A 17,936-nucleotide genomic window follows, 5' to 3' on the forward strand; every position below is an offset into this window, starting at 1 on the left:
GAGTACTCGAATGGGCAAAAATCGCTCGTATCCGCTCACTTTATCTTTGCATGAAAACTCTTCGTGTTTTCGGATAAAGAGGGGCAGCTGTGAGCATGTGATTTTTGCCCTACATATGAATTACTCCCAAAAAAATTCAAAATAAAACAATTTTTAATTTGTTTGCAATTGTTGTGAATTTTCTGTTATTTTCCTTGTATTATTTGCATTTTTTGTATGACATGTTTATTTGTTAAAGTAATAAAAAATACAAAAAATATGTCGCATTTGCATTTAGGATTTAATTCTAAAATTAGGAGTAATCAAGTTTGTTATACAAAAATGGAAAATCACAAAAATATGTATTTTTTGCATTTTTTTGCATTTAATGTCCAAATTGTGTGATTTTATTTTAATTGATGTTTAATTTTGTGTGATAATTATTATTAGGAGTTAATTAGTATTTTAAGATAATTTTGGTTTTTATAATTTAATTTTAGCATTTAGTTTTATTAATTAGTAAAAGAAAAGAGAACAAAAAATATAAGAAAATCGGAATTGGGTCTCTTCTTCAATTCAAAATTTAGGCCCAAAACACCTCTACCCAACCCAAAACCCCTTGACCCGGCCCATTTTCACCCCATCCATTTTGATTTTCAGATTGTTTTCATTCTTTTCACTCAACCAAACAACCCAAACCCTAAACACACCCTAAACTCTCTAGTCGTCACACCTCACACCCCCCCTTCTCTTCTTCTTCTCCAAACCACCCTCCCTAACCACCCAAACCCTAAAACCACCAAAACCTTACTGCTATGCCCGCCTACTACCCACTGCCCTCCCCCGTTCGTTCTTCGTCATCGTCCCCATTCGAGCAACCGGCGACCACCCAAGCCGCCAGCTTCGTCTTCTTCTCCGTCGTGAACCAGCGGCAACCACGAACAGCCTTCGTCGACCACCACCATCGTCAACCAACCTCCAAACCTCCATCTCCCTAACAAAAAACCCTACCGTGCCCTATCTCCCCGTCGTCAACCCTCCAAAATAACCACCAAAGCAGCAACACATCTGCTCCTCACGCCCAGCAGCAGTCCGGCGAACTCTGGATCGCTTCCGTCTAGTTCGTGATCGTCTTCGTCATCCAGTTCATGGTTGTCTTCGTCGTCCAGTTCGTGGTCGTCTTCGTAGTCCAGTTTCATCGCCTGAAATCAACCGAAAAATATACAAAATTTTCGGGCAGATTCGAGTTGTTTTGGTTTCAAAGTTTTCGGGCAGATTGGTTTCCGTTCGAGTTTGTCGTTGTTTCGATCCGATTAGTTGGTTTAAGTTTCATTTCTGTCCGTATTTTGCTTGATATTCTCGGATCTGAAATCAGTATATGTTTGTTTCTTTCTTGTTCGTGGTTTATCATTTCTTGATTATTTCTTCAGTTTGTTTTTATTCATTTAAAAGAATTTAGTTTTAATATAGAAGTGTGTTAGTTTAATAACTTGAATCCTTCATCTTGGTTGTAATATTGTTAGATTTAGTTTGAGGTTCAATTGATTATTGAGTTTAGTGATTTGAATCTGTTTATTTGTTCTGTTTAAGTTTAATTTGAATTTGAGCTGAGTGATTTGAATATACTTGTTTGTTATTGTTGTTGAATCTGAAAGTAGGTTTGTTGTTAAAAAATATTGTTCAGTCAAAATAATTCCAGTTGTTTCTTTGTTGTTCATCATTTAGTTTGAATTTGTTGATTGAATTTGATTAAGAATTGGTTATAGCTGCTATATTTTGGTTAATTGATTAGGTGAATTGGTTATAGCTGGTAATCTGATTTTAGTTCTTAGATAATTTTTGGAGTTTGAACAGATTTTTTGAATCAGGACAGTAACAGTAGTTTTAGGGGTAATACGGGAATTAACCAATTGCAGATTTATTTAATTTAAGTGCTCTGTCCACTAAGCTCTAATAATAGTAAAATATTATAGTGGGGAACAAGACATATGGTAGTGGGAATCTAATATATTTATTTAAGTGGTAGTGGGGAACAAGACATAATGATGTAAAGTAAAAAGGAGGAGGGTTAATAATGAGGTCTTCTTTGACCACTGAAAAAGGGGGGAGGGGACTGTGGGGTCCGTGTTGACTGTTTTTACTTAATTAAAAATCAGAAATAGTATATGTAATAATAAAAGTTAAAAGGTACACATAGTAGAAGAATATTGAGTTGAAAAGTGAAAGAGGTAAAAAGGGGGTAGTAATAATAGTTTTAAAAGTAAAAAGGAAATAGGTAAAAAGAAAAGGAGGAGTCTTGCTTTGGATATAAAAGAGGACTCATTTGATACTTAAAAGGGGATTGAATTTGGAGATAGAAATTTCAGAACTAAAGAGGAGATAAAAACAGACTTTTAATCTTGAGAGTTGAGGATTGAGAGAAAATGACTGATTTTCAGAAATCGTAGAGAGCCAGTAGTTTGAGAGTGTTCTACTTCGAGTCTTAAAGAACAGAAAATTAGAATTATCCCATTTCCTCTTCTGTCTTTTTTTGGGTTCATTCTATCATGTCTGTGAGAGTTATTGGGATTTCTGGGTCTTCGCTTGGTTTTTCTTAAGTCTGGTTGGTTTTTGGGTTACTGCTCCACCGGTTTTCAAACTCTGTTTCTGGGCTATTGCATTACTGCTACTGGTTGTTTGTTGTTGCTGCATTGTTTCTACTGCTGCTGATCCTATTCTTCCTTTCCTTGTATTCAAATACCAGGTACACTACTCTGAATCATTTTGACATATGCATTAAAGCTGAAATGAAATGGCCAGAAGATTTATGCTTCTAATTATAGAATATTCGTATTTTTTAGTTAGATATTCATTATGTGTTTCATGTTATATGAATGGTAGAAGTATGTATAATGTGAAGCGTTAAATTGCGGAACTATTGGATGAGTATCGGTATGAACACCATAAGTATTAGTTTCGGCTTTGTTAATTTTTTAGTTTGAAATCGCATTCAAATCAAATTGGTAAATAGTCAATATGGGAAATCGATTTAATTTGGGGGGGGGGGAAGGTTAGTAAAATCTAGATTTGAATTTACAAATATTGGAATAGAAGCAATTTGAGTTTTTTTTTTTTTAATCTTTGAATCTTGTTAGTAACGAAGATCCGCAAATATTAGGCAAATATAATAGGCCAATAATTTCGTAGAATCAACAGGCTTGATGATTTTAATGTGTGATTCAACGTAGCAAGGCTAAGAATATTAATCCATTAGGTACGGGTTTGAGAAAGATGAGTCAACGTTTAAGTTTAATAAACTTTCTAATAAGCTTTAGTAATTATGGTTAAATCTAGTTTCAAATGGTTGTGAATAATTAATTCCAATAGTTTTTTATATAACAATGCGAGCTTTAATCTAGCTATAATTGATTTCTTTTGAATATTAGTTGTCGAATTTCGTATTATATTTACAATTTCGATTTTTTTTTTTAGTAAAATTCCTTTCCATTAATATTTGTCTTAATCTAGCAATTAGTATGTTACGTTTTCCTATTTTCTTTTAAGCTTGTAAATAATTAGGATTTTTTTTCTTTATTTTAGAGACTAATTTAAATAGAAATGTAGTCACTTTAGGATATCCTTAAAATAAAGGAAACGTGCCTCGCCACAGTAAATCACAAATTGCGGGGCCTTCAATAAAGGACTCAATAACCGGATAGACTTTGGAGTTGGCCGTCTAGTGAATTTTCACGGCCTCTTCCCAAAATAACGATACGATAGTCTCTTTAGGACGCGCCTTAATTAATCTTATCTTCCTAAACTCGGGTATGCATTTATGCAACCTAAATCCAAATCTCGACAGAGTCGAAATGTGCCGACGACCACGTGTACACTGGTTGTAACGTGGTTCGAGATGCATTTCCATGACGTTGTAATTTTTATTATTATTTTTAAAAAAATAAATAAAAATTAATTAACTAATGAGACGTGCCTCGCCAAACAAGAATACGCTGGCTGCGGGGCCCTATATACGTGTTTTGATGAAACTGCTTAGATTTCGGGACGGGGCCGTTTAGCAAAATTTTACGGCCTTTCCCAAAACAACAATACGCTAGTCGCTTTAGGCGCGTCTTTAATAAATTACTTTCTTAAATACGGGTGTGCATTTATGTGACCCAAATCCAAATCTCAACGGAGTCGAAATGTGTCGATAACCACGGGTACATTGACTATGACGTGGTTCGAGATAAGTTTTCACAACGTTGCAATTCTCCGTAAAATAATAACAATAATAATAAAATTGATAAAAGCGGTTCAAAGTTAAAATTTGCATATAAGTTCTTAATTGTTAAAAATCAGATAAATAAGCCGAATATAATAGTTGAGCGACCGTGCTAGAACCACGGAACTCGGGAATGCCTAACACCTTCTCCCGGGTTAACAGAATTCCTTATCCGGATTTCTGGTTCGCAGACTGTTAAATAGAGTCAATCTTTTCCTCGATTCGGATTCGACCGGTGACTTGGGACACCATAAATCTCCCAAGTGGCGACTCTGAATTAAATAAACAAATCCCGTTTCGATTGTCCTTTAATTGGAAAAACTCCCTCTGCGCCCTCGCGGGGGCGAAAAAAGGAGGTGTGACAGCTGGTAATTGAAAGATTTTCTTTCAAAGCCCTAGAATTCTACTCGTCTGTTTAAATTGACTGATTTCATTACCTTATTTACTATGGTACTTTATTTTACTTAGGCTTTCCTTAATTGGATCTTTCTGAATTTGGTCCTAATTGACTATTTTATGCCTACTGAACATTGACTCCTTCCTTATTTAATCATGCACTGATTCTTCTTCCTGCCTTATATGGTACTGCATCTTTCCGTTTGATCTTGATTCCCTTAACTTAAGGGAGAGCTTCCTTGATTCTCTAGTTGATTGATTCTGAGTTCTTAATTAGCATACTGCTATGATTTTTACCTTATTCCACTACTTACTTTCAACTATAAATATTCTAAGTCTTTTACAAACAACACGGACACTTGGTTTTTCAAAAACTCCTCTCTTATTAAAAATCCCTATTCTTCCCCCTCTCTTGTGCTATTTGCTACTATTAGCCGGCTGCAAGCCAAGGCTAATCCTCTATGCTCTTTGGTTCTTTCATTCTCCTTACTTTCATCTTCACTGGTATGTCGTTGTTTAATTTAAAGCGTCAACAATAACATGCTTCTCTTCTTGTTTCAGTTTCTTTTGTTTCTAGCTTATTTTTACTTGTGGTTCTGTTGTGAAGTCTGTAGTTAGGTTATATTATCAGCATGCTAGTATGACTCCCCTCCCTTTAAATTAATGTATTCCCTCATATGATTCAAAGTATGCATGGACAACTGTTTTACCTACTGTGTACTTACCATTTTTGTGAATCCCAAATCCTTATCCCCCTCTATGTGTTTATACTCCTCATGACTGGTTTGTGATTATGCTAGTGTCAACTATCTCTGAGCATGTCTGAACTAGTCCTAAGACCCCTTGCTGGGGTTATGTGTCTACAGTCAAATGTCTGTGTATCCCCAAACCCTTTGACCCCTGTGTGACTACTGAGTTCATTTGGATTCTGTGTAGTGCTTGATTTTGTTTACCACTCCAACCTCTTTCAAACAACCTTTATTACCTTACTAGTTGCTTGCAAAACAGATTTCTTTCAACCTGTGTCCTGCACTTCCACTTTACTCTTAGTTAATAAGTTTTGCCCCCTCTAGTATGTGTACTACCTTGGGATCCTCTTGAGAACCCTCTGAACTCTGGCATACTGAGCTGGCCTTTCCACACTGCACTGTTTCAATGCTTGGTTACTAAGTCTAGGTGTAAGCATTGCCCGGGGTCCTTGAGACCCTTAGGGAACTTTGATGCACCTAGACTCTGATTTGTCAATGGAGATGAAGCTTGTAAGACCATTGGAGGCTTTGGAAAACTTGGGCCTGATTGCAGGATCTCTATAGAATAGCTTCTTGATTTTCAATTTCACTTATGTAATTCAGTTATTGGTCTGTAATAATTTGTAAAAATATATTTGGGATATTTAGTAAAAGGGTGGGTAGATGTGTACTTTGTGGGGTAATATGGGTAGAAATCTTGCTCTTAGGGTTTTACTTTCAAATCTGCCTGCTTTACTCAATAGAAAACATGTTCATAGGGTTTTACTCTTGTTGAATCTGATTTCATTTGCATAATAGACATCATGCCTATAGGTTTCCACTTCCAATGTTGTTTGCATCAAGTAGAAATCATGCTCTTAAGGTTCTGCATTTTCGACATCATAGGTTTTTAAACAATCATGTCTTAAATCAATTCAAATATATATATCATGCCTATAGGACCTGATTCTGATTCAATAGGTCTTTCATATGTTACTGCAAATTGACTAAAACCAGCAATACGCCTAGATACCATGCCTATAGGGATTTCTATTCTCAATTATGTCTGATAATCTAATTATCCTGATAAATCAATGTCATTACGCCTAGTTCATCTTCTCAAAACTAGTCTTATTAAGAAATGACATTTCCTGAAACCAGCTCTTTCAAAATTTCTTTAATCTCATTAGATATCCTGTCTATAGGTATCAAAAGGGTCTATTTTGAAAACCTATTCGTTTCTGCATTAATATAGACACAATATACTGCATATAGGTAAGCCTTAAGGGCATTTTCAAAATCTTCATTTTCCTGAAACTGTTTTTGTCGTTCAACTTTTCTAATTCTGATAAGCTTTTAAAGATGAGTGAGTCTCTGGGCAACTACTAGGTTATAACTTATGGATCTGAAAGTGGTCTATTTCTGCACAATCACTTAGAAATCCTGCTTTAGGACTTTGATTAATAAAGACCTTACTTGTGTTTGAGTCGTTCTGCCTGTATGTTTGTTTGAGGAGGAATTGTGAGCCTCTTAATTACTCCCATTATGTGGAAGTCCTAAATGCTTTTTGACTGTCGCCTTAGATTTTTGCCTTTAAAGCCTTAGCGGTATGTCTAGAACCACCTATAGGCAGATGTCATAATCCCCCCAGGACTATTAAGAAGGGACGGGTAGCAGCACGCAATAGGAGTCAGTGACCAAACACTCACTTTGCATGACCAACAGGGGATAGAAAAGGTAGATATGGGATATGATGACTACACATTAATGTCACGTGTAGCCCCTCGTCAAGGAGTGTTTACCGGACATTACGTGGGGTGATCCTATAGGACAAACAACCTAGGACCCCTCTTTACCTCATCCTTTCTCTATTCAAAACTTTTATCTTCTACAACTTTTTTAAACCTTATCTTACCACTTGAATTATCCAACATGCTTTACTTGCAACTTAGTTGATTCAGCTATTTGTATGGACTAATTTTTAAATATAAGTTCGGTCGGGACCTATAATTGTGGACCAAGAGGGGTGCCTAACACCTTCCCCTCGAGGTTGCTTCGAGCCCTTACCCTAATCTTTGGTAATGCAAACTAGTTATATGAGTTAATCGCTTTAGGTGCCCTAGCACCATAATCTGTTAGGTGGAGGTTCTTCAAATACCCAATTCCCAAAAGAAAATGAGTCATTACACCTCATGGAATGTCGAAACCCGGACTCCTCTCAGCGGAGGGAAAAAAGGGGGCGCGACAGCAGAGTGTATGGGTGTCCAACTCTCACTGCATTACTCAACTCAGGTTTCAGGTTGTTGAAGAAATTTCTAGTAGCATGTTCTACAGGTAAATTGAGTCTGGTCAATACACTGTTAAAGGTTTTTTTGTATTCTTTCACACTCCCATTATGCTTTACATTTACTAACTCAGTCATGGAGTCGGAGTATTCTTCCCCAAAAGTATCATACAATGCCACAGGTACTCCTCCTAAGTAGGAAGGGGAATTTGTCCCCTACTCCTCATATAGCCAAGATGCCATTGTAATGCATCTTCTTCAAAATGCATGGATAACTATTAGATGGTGATGTCTTCTTCAGCAAAAAACTGCTCAACATTGTATAGCTAAGTCCTTAGATCCTCTGCATTGAACTTAGGAAACTCAACTTTAGTGTACTTAGTAAATACTATGTTAGGTAAAGGGATGTGATGGTTATTTTGTAGTGCTTGGTATCCTGTAGTGGCAGGGGTGTATGAGTAAGGTAAGGTAGTGGTAATTTGTACAAAAAGAGATTGATGGTAAAGTGGAGGTGAAATGTGAGTCGGGCAGGTACTGTAGGCAGATGGGTATTGGCCATAAAAATTATATAGGATTTACATACTACTACACCCCATGTTTTCGTATATGAAAGTACACCATAAGTAAATTGATATAAGCTCGGAAATGAGATGTTACATTTCGGATTTTCGTACGATAAAGTTTCATCATAATTTAATTGGCGTAAGTTCGGGAATAAGATTATTTTGGGATAAAATACGGTCTGAGCTGTAATACCTGGTATTTATGGACTAGTACCATACAAGGTACCACATGACCATAATAGTAAGGTGTATAAAGTGTGTTAAAAGTGAGTAGTATTATAAGTATTTTGAGATAATTATTAATTAAGTGGGTAATTGGTTAATTATTGAATTAGTGGGGGATTAACAAATTAATTAAGATATTTGGTGGATAAGATTAAGGGGGATATCACTTCTCAATGTGGAAGCCAAAGCTTGATCAAATCAAAAATGATGAATCTCATTTCATGAAGCAAGATGGCACATTAAGAGGGATTGGTGGCTTAGTCATCACTTATGTAAGGCCCACACCAATTAAGGTTTAAAGACCTCTCTAAATAACTTAAGCAAGAGACTTACATATCTACAATGAGATGAAGGGTGTTTCGGCAAAATGAGGCCTGCATCTCTACAATGAGATGAAGGGGAGTTTCGGCAAAATTATATGAGATTATATTATGTAATAGCAGCGTGAGATGCAATTCTAAGAGAGCGCGGTACAATCTTTCTCAAAAATATCATACAGTTTTTTTCCTACTTCGATCCATCGTTACGTGTTTTTTCGCAATTGACGTGTGTTAGGGGATTGTCAAGAGAATCGGCTAAGGTATATTAAGGTTATCCCTTCTTTCCTTTTGGTATGATCCATACAATACAAACGAAATGAGCAAATACACAACTTCCATAAATGACTCTATTCATAGAAATGCTAGAGATGCTTATGTTCTTAATTCTCCATGGGTCCTATTATTCTATCATCTGTTCATGGGTCTCAGAAAATACGTAAGTTGATAAAGTTTACTTTATTATATTAATCAAAGGAATAATGGTCTTATGACATTCTGAGAAATTTTATTGATGTACTTCTCATGCATTGCATTCATTTATATTGACCTATGACCAGATGATGTTATATATATATATATATATGTATATTATATGTATATGTGATATGGGAAAATGTTTCGGCGTTATATACGCACCACTACCTGATCAGCTGGTATACGTTGATGATTTGCCCACAGTGGTCGAAATAATAGATGGGATGCCCTCAGAGGCTTGATGATGTTATGAACATATGTACCTATGCACGATATGACATCCATACGCATATGCATGTCACTATAAGTATTTCATGGTTTGAAGAGTTATCCATACTTACATGTCGAGTCTTTTACTCCATGTTTCTCTCATGTCTATTATTTACTGTTTTTTATTCCTTAAATACTCGGTACATTATTTGTACTGACGTCCCTTTCACCTGGGGACGCTGCGTTTCATGCCCGCAGGTCCTGATAGACAGGTCGAGAGTCCTTCAAGTATACTATCAGCTCAGCGGAAGATGTTGATACGCTCCATTTGCTCCGGAGTTGCTTGTTTGGTCAGTATGATTTAGATGCGTATTGTTTAGTATGGCGGGACCCTATCTTGACCTTTATGATAAGTATGTACTCTTAGAGGCTTGTAGACAGATGTCATGTATAAGAATACTTGTATGGACTTGTCGGCCTATATTTTAAGTATATAATAAATCACATAGGCCTTATAGGCCCGTATGTCACAGGTATGAGTTTTTATATCAGGTTGGGTCGTTCTATGTGGGATATTCCCTCATGTTTACTATGGTTATCTCATAACGCCCCTTCTGACCCACTTACCTATAAAGATGTAATAAGAAAGATACGTTACGTTGGTACTCGATTGAGTAAGGTAGCGGGTGCCCGTCGCGGCCCATCAGTTTGGGTCGTGACACATACCTAGGGGTATGCTCTGAATGCTATGCTGGTTAGCAGAGAGTATCTACTTGGCTCCGGTGGAAAGAGCTATTGTGTGGTTGGAACGTAATGTTTCTGGGGTAAGTAGGTTAGGAATTTAGGTTGGGTAACTGGTGTTTCAGATTGGAGATGTTATATTGGGGTTGAAATTGGAAGTCATAGTTAGGGTTCTGCCTTACTCCTCCTTCACTAGAGTTGGGTGGTGCTTGGGAAGTGGGGATGAACTATACTGCATTTGGAGTTAATTAGGATTCACAGTTAATTGAGGATTTGAGAGAGGGTATGTGATAGGAAAGGGGTTTTGCAATAAATTGTTTTTTTGAGTTTGCGAATTACCATGTGGGTTCGGATGTTGAGTATTGACAGGATTACACATGCCTGAGCTCGTCGGCAATGGTGAAATCAAATCCCCAAACATCAGGGGCGTGTCTGATGGCGAGTACAGCTCCCCACCACTGATGATGGAATCTTTGCCCCTTTTTGGTCTTTTGCCTCCCTTAACAGCTTCCCTAAGCTCCCGCAGAGCTAGATCTTGATTTCGAAGAGCCTTCTCCTACCAAGCTTCTAATTGTTCTTGTCTCTGATATAAGCTTATCATATCAGCAGTCATTTTTTGTAAGACATTCATCATCTCCGATATCTCCGTTGTCATAATTAACAGAGCCAAGATCTTGCTCTAATACCACTTATGCATGATTGAAATTGAAGAAGAAGAAGAACTAAGCTACTGCTAAGAAATAAAATAGGCAAAAAACAGAATAATACACATTAACTTTTAGGAATGTGAATACACATATATATGACTCCACTCACTCACTACAGAAAAATGAGGATAATTAACTCTGTGGACCCCGTATAATTTAAACATAATATAAAATAACTCTTTGTGGTCTAAAGTGAGATATACTAACTTGACGATATTACTCCTTATAACTAATTTAATCCGTAATGTACTCTTCACTTTGCTTCATGTACAATCATTGCGCTTCACTCGTATTAGAGAAGAATTAGAATTTATTAGAGTCAAAGACATTTAGCCAAGTTGGAAAAAATTACTTATTTTGAATTGAAAAAATATTTTTGGAGAATAGTAGTTTGTGTTTGTCCAATATATTTTAGAAGTGCTTTTTGCAACATTTGATGAGTAAATTGTGTATGAGCAATCTTTTTAAAAAATACTTTTGAGTATCAAATTACGCGAAAAGATAATAAATTTTTAATTTATAATGACTATTATTTTCTATAGAGAATAACATAAAGTAAAAATATATATTAAAGATTTTAATCAATATAAAATAGAGTTATCCAAAAAAGAAATATTAGGTATATGACATTACTTATTGTTTACATGATGATTCAAAAATATCATATGCATCGTTCATTATAAATTAAAAATCTACTCCATAAATGATATATAAAAGAAGAGATTTTATTTATAGTAGAGGGACTATTTCAAAGAAGAATAGGAAAAGAATAAAAAATGATGGAAAATAAGAAAAATGAAGAAATGAATGGTAGAAACAAAAAAGAAAAATAAAATTAATGAGAAATAATTTGAAACATATAAATTTTTGGTAAGGAAATTATATTTTGGTCTTGAAAAAAATTAATTTTTTGTTTTTGCTTCTAGGAAGAAGCTAGAATTTGTAGCTTCTTTCCAAAAGAAGAAAAATTGTTTCTGCTGGTGCTCAAAAGCACTTCTCTGTCTTGGCCAAATATCTTATAGCCAGTTTGGCCAAGCTTCAAAAATCAGTTTATTTTGAGAAAGACTTTTTCTCAAAAGTACTTTTTGGAGAGAAATAATTTATGTTTGGCTAATTAATTTGAAAAGTACTTCTGAATAGCAATTAGTGTTTGGCTCATCTGTATTTGTTTCTAAGAAAGTATGCTTTAAAAATATAAATTACTCTCCGTCTTGGGCGAGAGCGTTTTCCTTTTTCTTTATAATATTCTAAAGAGCTATAGGCATTACTATTAATTAAAAATGTAACGAAATAACAGTTCAAAGGAGTTAGGAGCCTCATTTTCAAGCCAAATCCGAAAGATGCAGCTATTTTCTAAGATAGTCATTACTATTAATTTAAAAAGTTTTCAAGATTGTTACCTTCTGTCAATCTTAACTATTAAGCAACTAGTATATCCTAATTATTTCCTCCTCTAAATTTCTAGTTTATAATATTGCAAGAGGGTAATCATAGAGTCCACCTAGAAACACTTTTGGAAAGCAAAAGTCCACAAAAGAACAAAATTTGTAACTTGCAAAGGGTGTCTCCTTTTCAACCTCCACCACTGAGGTCTGAGGACTGATTTTTTTTAATTTTTTTTTTTAAATCTGATATTTCGAAGCTTGATACACATCATTATTTCCAGGTTCATATAGTCAAGGTAATTAGAAGGCATAATAGTTCTAGAGATACACAAGTGAACATGAGTTTGTTGGCCATGATGACCATCCACCACCTGCATGCATGTTTGACTGTTCCTTTGGAACTCACTTACTTTTTATTTTATTTTTTTTCACACCCCAAAAGAGTGTGAGTATAAATTGTCCATATGTCACCTTCCAATTGCCCACTAGCCAACTAATAATAATTTTTTTAAAAAAAATTATTTGCTTTGTCCTTTTGCTTTCGTCCACTTCCTTCTCAACACATCAACTCTTGTTTTACGTGTATATGCTTCAGGAACCCAACGTTCCACTTTGCATCTGTATATAGCCTTTGATCTTCATTCTCATCTCTTATTTTCCAGTGATCAGATGACCTCTAATTCCAACCGATCCTCTTAAATTGGTCGTATTCTCATCAATTTTTTTTAATGTTCCGACAAATTCTTAAATCTTTTTAGCTCTTATATTTCATTCAACTGAAATTAATACTAAATTTTTTCTTTTTTTTATTTCTGAAACAAACATGGGTGTTAAAAGATTTATTGAAGGAGGCATTGCTTATATTATTGCTGGTTGTAGTATTCACCCACTTGATTTAATTAAAGTCGGAATGCAGCTTCAAAGCCAAACTCTAGCTCTTACGGGTGGTGGAACCTTTTATCCAATTGTTTGAGTCTGTCAATTACCTTCTTTTTCTCTCCCTCATATCAGACACACAAAGTTTTACCATAACTTTTTATTGGCTTCACATAAAGTGGGGAAGGTGATATTTCTGTTCTTGTGGTCGAGAAAGAAAGAAGGTAGAAGAAGCGGGAAAAATAACTAAAAATAAATAAATTAAGTGGTCTTATGCCAAGCATGTCTACGACACTGCCGAACATAAAATTGGGATTGTCATATGAGGGGTAAAATAATTCACTCCAAGGGTCTTTAGGGGCAATCATGAACGCTCGTAAAGTTTGAGTACGCAATCAAGTTATTCACAAGTTTAGGGTGCAACGTGTATTTTGCCTAGAATCTATATATATATATATATATATATATATATATATATATATATATATATATATATATTAAAGCAAGAAAGTTACCATATATAATTAACATTATGGTTAAACCAAGTGGCAAGCTAATAAATGTCAATAGTATATGGTAACTTTATTCTATATTTGACTATTTTATTTAAATACAAATATAATATATGAAATTTGTTCCATTATATATACGGAATTTGAATTAAAAGATAATTTTGGATTTATAGATAAAGTTCTAAAATTCGAATTTAAATTAAAAATAAAATTTTTCTTTTTTTATTATGTTATTATACTTAATTTGGTTAATGATCATATGCAATCATGTTAGGAACTTTTGTTATTTTTTATAACTATTTAAATACTACAGGCCTCTAGCAAAAAAAAAAGTACTTCATATAACTATAAAACGCTTTCACATTTAAAACCCTATAAGTATAGTTCTTTGAAACACTGTAGCTAGATTTGAATAAAACGAAATTCTTTTAAAATAAATGTAATATATAGGGTACACTTCTATATTTATCTAAATAACAAAAAATTTACAAAACCAAATAAAAGTTTACTTACATATATAATAAAGTAAACATATATGTTAGAGAAAGAAACATCACAATATCAGTCAATATTAAAAGAAAAGTTGTTTCTTTTTTCTTCTTGAAGAATATTTGTTTGAAGAGTCAATTTGCATAAATGGACATCAAGCAAATAACAAAACTTTGGCTATACAATTGCTATCATTAATTTAGATTTAGCACATTCAAGGACTTGAAGGGCATAAGCTGAAACCCCTTTATTTAGTTGTAGTCAAGCCGATATTGCAAGAGTATAATATTTTTTTTCGTTGAAGAATATTAGTTTTGAATCATTAGATTATATGAAAGGTTTTTTTTTTCAAACTCAACAAGAGATTAATTGGTTTCTAATTAATAGTTTCTATAGCGACTTTTAAGTGTAACAAAGAGTATGTATAAAGAAAAAATTGGTATGGCGTGAATTTTTTTTTTTAAAATGTAAACAAATTATTTCGAAAAAACTATTTACTTTTTTTATTCAAAGAAAATAAAAAGATAAGATATTTTGAACATTAGTAGAGAGTTTTAAAATTCTTGTAATAGAAGTTATATCATGGATAAACTCAAAAAACCGAAATCTTATGGAATATATACATCATATATGGCCATATTTATTATTTATTTTTTATAATATAAATAGATGATATACCGACAACACACGATTATAAACATATTATATATGGATTATATATAAATTACACATCATTTAATTTTTTAATTTAAGCGGTCTGAGCACCTATTTAGGTTGATTAGATAAAGCGAAAAGAAAAATATGAAATAATTTCAATCAAAGACTAAAAATATAATTAAAGTTCATAGGTAGACAACTTTTATTAAAACTCATACTTTTATAGTGAAATAAATTAATTTTTTGTAACAAAAGAAATAATGACATAAAAAATAAGATAAAAGAAAATAAATATTGAAAAAATATTATAAAGATCTAAAAACGAGAAATAAAAGATGAAAACAAATTTCTTCTTATGTTTCATCTTTGTTGAGTATAAAAAGTTTGAAAGTTAATCTCATCGATTTCAAATGTATTTTTTTTCAACTTAAATACATAGATTATAAGATAAGGATATCTTCGAATATTTTTGTTTAATTTACATTATGTGTCGTTTTTAAAAAATCACTATTACTAACAAACTGATATGGTATTCGAATTTGAATTGGAATACAATTTGAGTAGTTTGCATTGAAGTTAAGCCAAGTATGGTGTCGAAAAATAAACTACTTGACAATTTTAAGACAATATATGCAATGTTTATAATAATAATAAAAAACTAACTTAACATTTAATGATTCAAAGAACAAATTTTTTGTATATATAGGGTATTAAAAATTCAATTTTTGGGGCTAGAGATATCGATAAACTTAAAGTGGAGTCATACTGAAATAAATCCGGCCAAAGAATTATTTAAATTTTAAGATAGCCGATTAAAGCGAATTTTAAATTAAGGATAATATCTTCACTTGCATCATTATAAAGATATTATTATAATATATATAAAGTTTTAGAAATTGAAATTTCAAAATAGAAATATTTTTTGAAAGATAAAATCATACCAAATAAGAGTTCAAGTCGTAGTATAAGAGTCACGTCGTAATCAAAGAATCATTTATATCGTGTCAATCTTTGTGCTTTGCCATAAATATGAGTTATTATTCTACTTTGTGGCTATTTTTAGGTTCCAATGACACCTATGAGAATAGTGCAAAAATAAAATTATCACTACGAGAATTGAGAAAATGTTAGTCTTTTTTCATGTAGTGTTTCTTAATTAATATCTAACGATTATCTATAATTATTTAGAATGTTTAAATGTTAAGATTATTTACATATAATTCAAATAACTCAGATATTTAACATGGTTAATGTCAAATATCAAAATGGAGTAAAAATAATTCACTAGCTAAAGAATTTTTTATATTTTTAGATAGCCAACTAAAATGAGTTTTGAATTAAGAATAATATTTTCAATTACATTATTATAAAAATAATTATTATTGAAAAATAATGTTTTAGAAACTGAAATTTTAAGAAAGAAATATTTTTAAGAGATATCAACACACCAAATAAGAGTTCAAGTAGTGGTAAAAGAATTAAGTCTTATTCAAAGAGTCATTCATTGTCTCAACATTTGATTGTTTTGCCAATATGAGTTATTATTTTGTTTCCTGGCTATTTTTAGGATCCAATGACATCGGCGAGAATGGTATCAAAAGAAATAATAGAAGAAATGATTAATTTTTTCATGTAGTTAATATCCAATGATTATCTATATTTACTGAGAAAGTATAAATTTTAAGATTATTTACATACAATCCAAATAACTTAAATATTTGACATGATTAGTGTATCCGCACTGGTACTAATACTAGTATATAAACAAAACCAACTGCCTTGACGTATGGAGTCTGGTAAAATTTACTTCAGTTGTTTTCCTTATTTGGAGGAAATTTAATACTTCCTCCGTCCTAATTTATGTGGTGTTTAGCTCGGTACAAAATTTTAAAAAAAAGATTTTTTTTTTAATTTTTTATGGTCTAAAAGAAGTTATAAATATTTGTGTGGCTATAAATCATCTTATTAAGATTGAATTAGAAAATTTAAATTTAAATTATTTATAAATAAGAAAGTTTCACATTCTTTTTTGGAACAAACTAAAAAAAAGTATAACATATAAATTGGGACATAAGGTTCTTTGGGTCATTGCACCCATGAACACCTTTCGCCTCGCACAAGGGCAGGCTTAAGGGAAAGGTCCATTGTTTTAGGCTCCAAAAATTTTTAATAATAGATTTTAGATTTTATATTTACTTAGATAATATTATTGTTTAAAAAAGAAGAAAGTACAAAAAAGTTAATAGAAAAGAAAGATTCCCTACTTGTATGTATATTTTAAGACTTTGAATGAAATTATTATCTTCATATTAGTAAATCATTTTTTACGACAAGAATCAAAGTAAGTAGTAAACACATGGCTAACATCTTATTAATTTAAATTAACACTTATAATATACTCCTATATAATAACACTTATAATACTCCTATATAATACTATTATTATGTAATGCTAAAAACATATATTTCGTCAAATAGTACATTATACATAACATACACAAAAAAAGGTGACATTTTTAGCATATGTGTATGTACATATAGATTTTATTAAAAAAGCTTAGCCTCTTATTAAAATTTTACTTTACGCCATTAATTTATTCAACCGAGATTGCATACAAATATTCATTAGATTATCATTATATTTAAAGTTCAATGTTAAAACGGGATCTACGATAGGGGCTCTACATGCCAACAGCTCTGACTTTAGTATTTATATGTAAACACAATGCACAAGGCAAAACCCAACCATTAAAAATTTAGGGAAGTAAAGGACACTGATAATTTCTATGCCCTAGCCAAGGAGATGAAAATCTCGACGCATAACATCACTAAGGTGGCCGGCGAGACAAACCCCGACCAAGGAGAATATCTATAAGAAACTATATCAAAGAAAAAATATTATAAATTTACTGAAATTTCTTTTTGAAGCCATAGACAACTCCATTACATTTAGTACCACAAAGTCTTGCATATTTATTTATTTTAGTCACATAACCAACGGTTAAATCGAGATTATCCACAAAAAACAGTCTCCATTCTCTTTCAAATCTTTTACAAGATTAATATATTTAGTGACTAATGATGAGTTACAGTGGTGCAAGTTTCCTCAATAGTGGTGAAGTGTTATAG

Source organism: Nicotiana sylvestris, chromosome 10 (genome assembly GCF_000393655.2).
Source record: "Nicotiana sylvestris chromosome 10, ASM39365v2, whole genome shotgun sequence".
Lineage (NCBI taxonomy): Eukaryota > Viridiplantae > Streptophyta > Magnoliopsida > Solanales > Solanaceae > Nicotiana > Nicotiana sylvestris.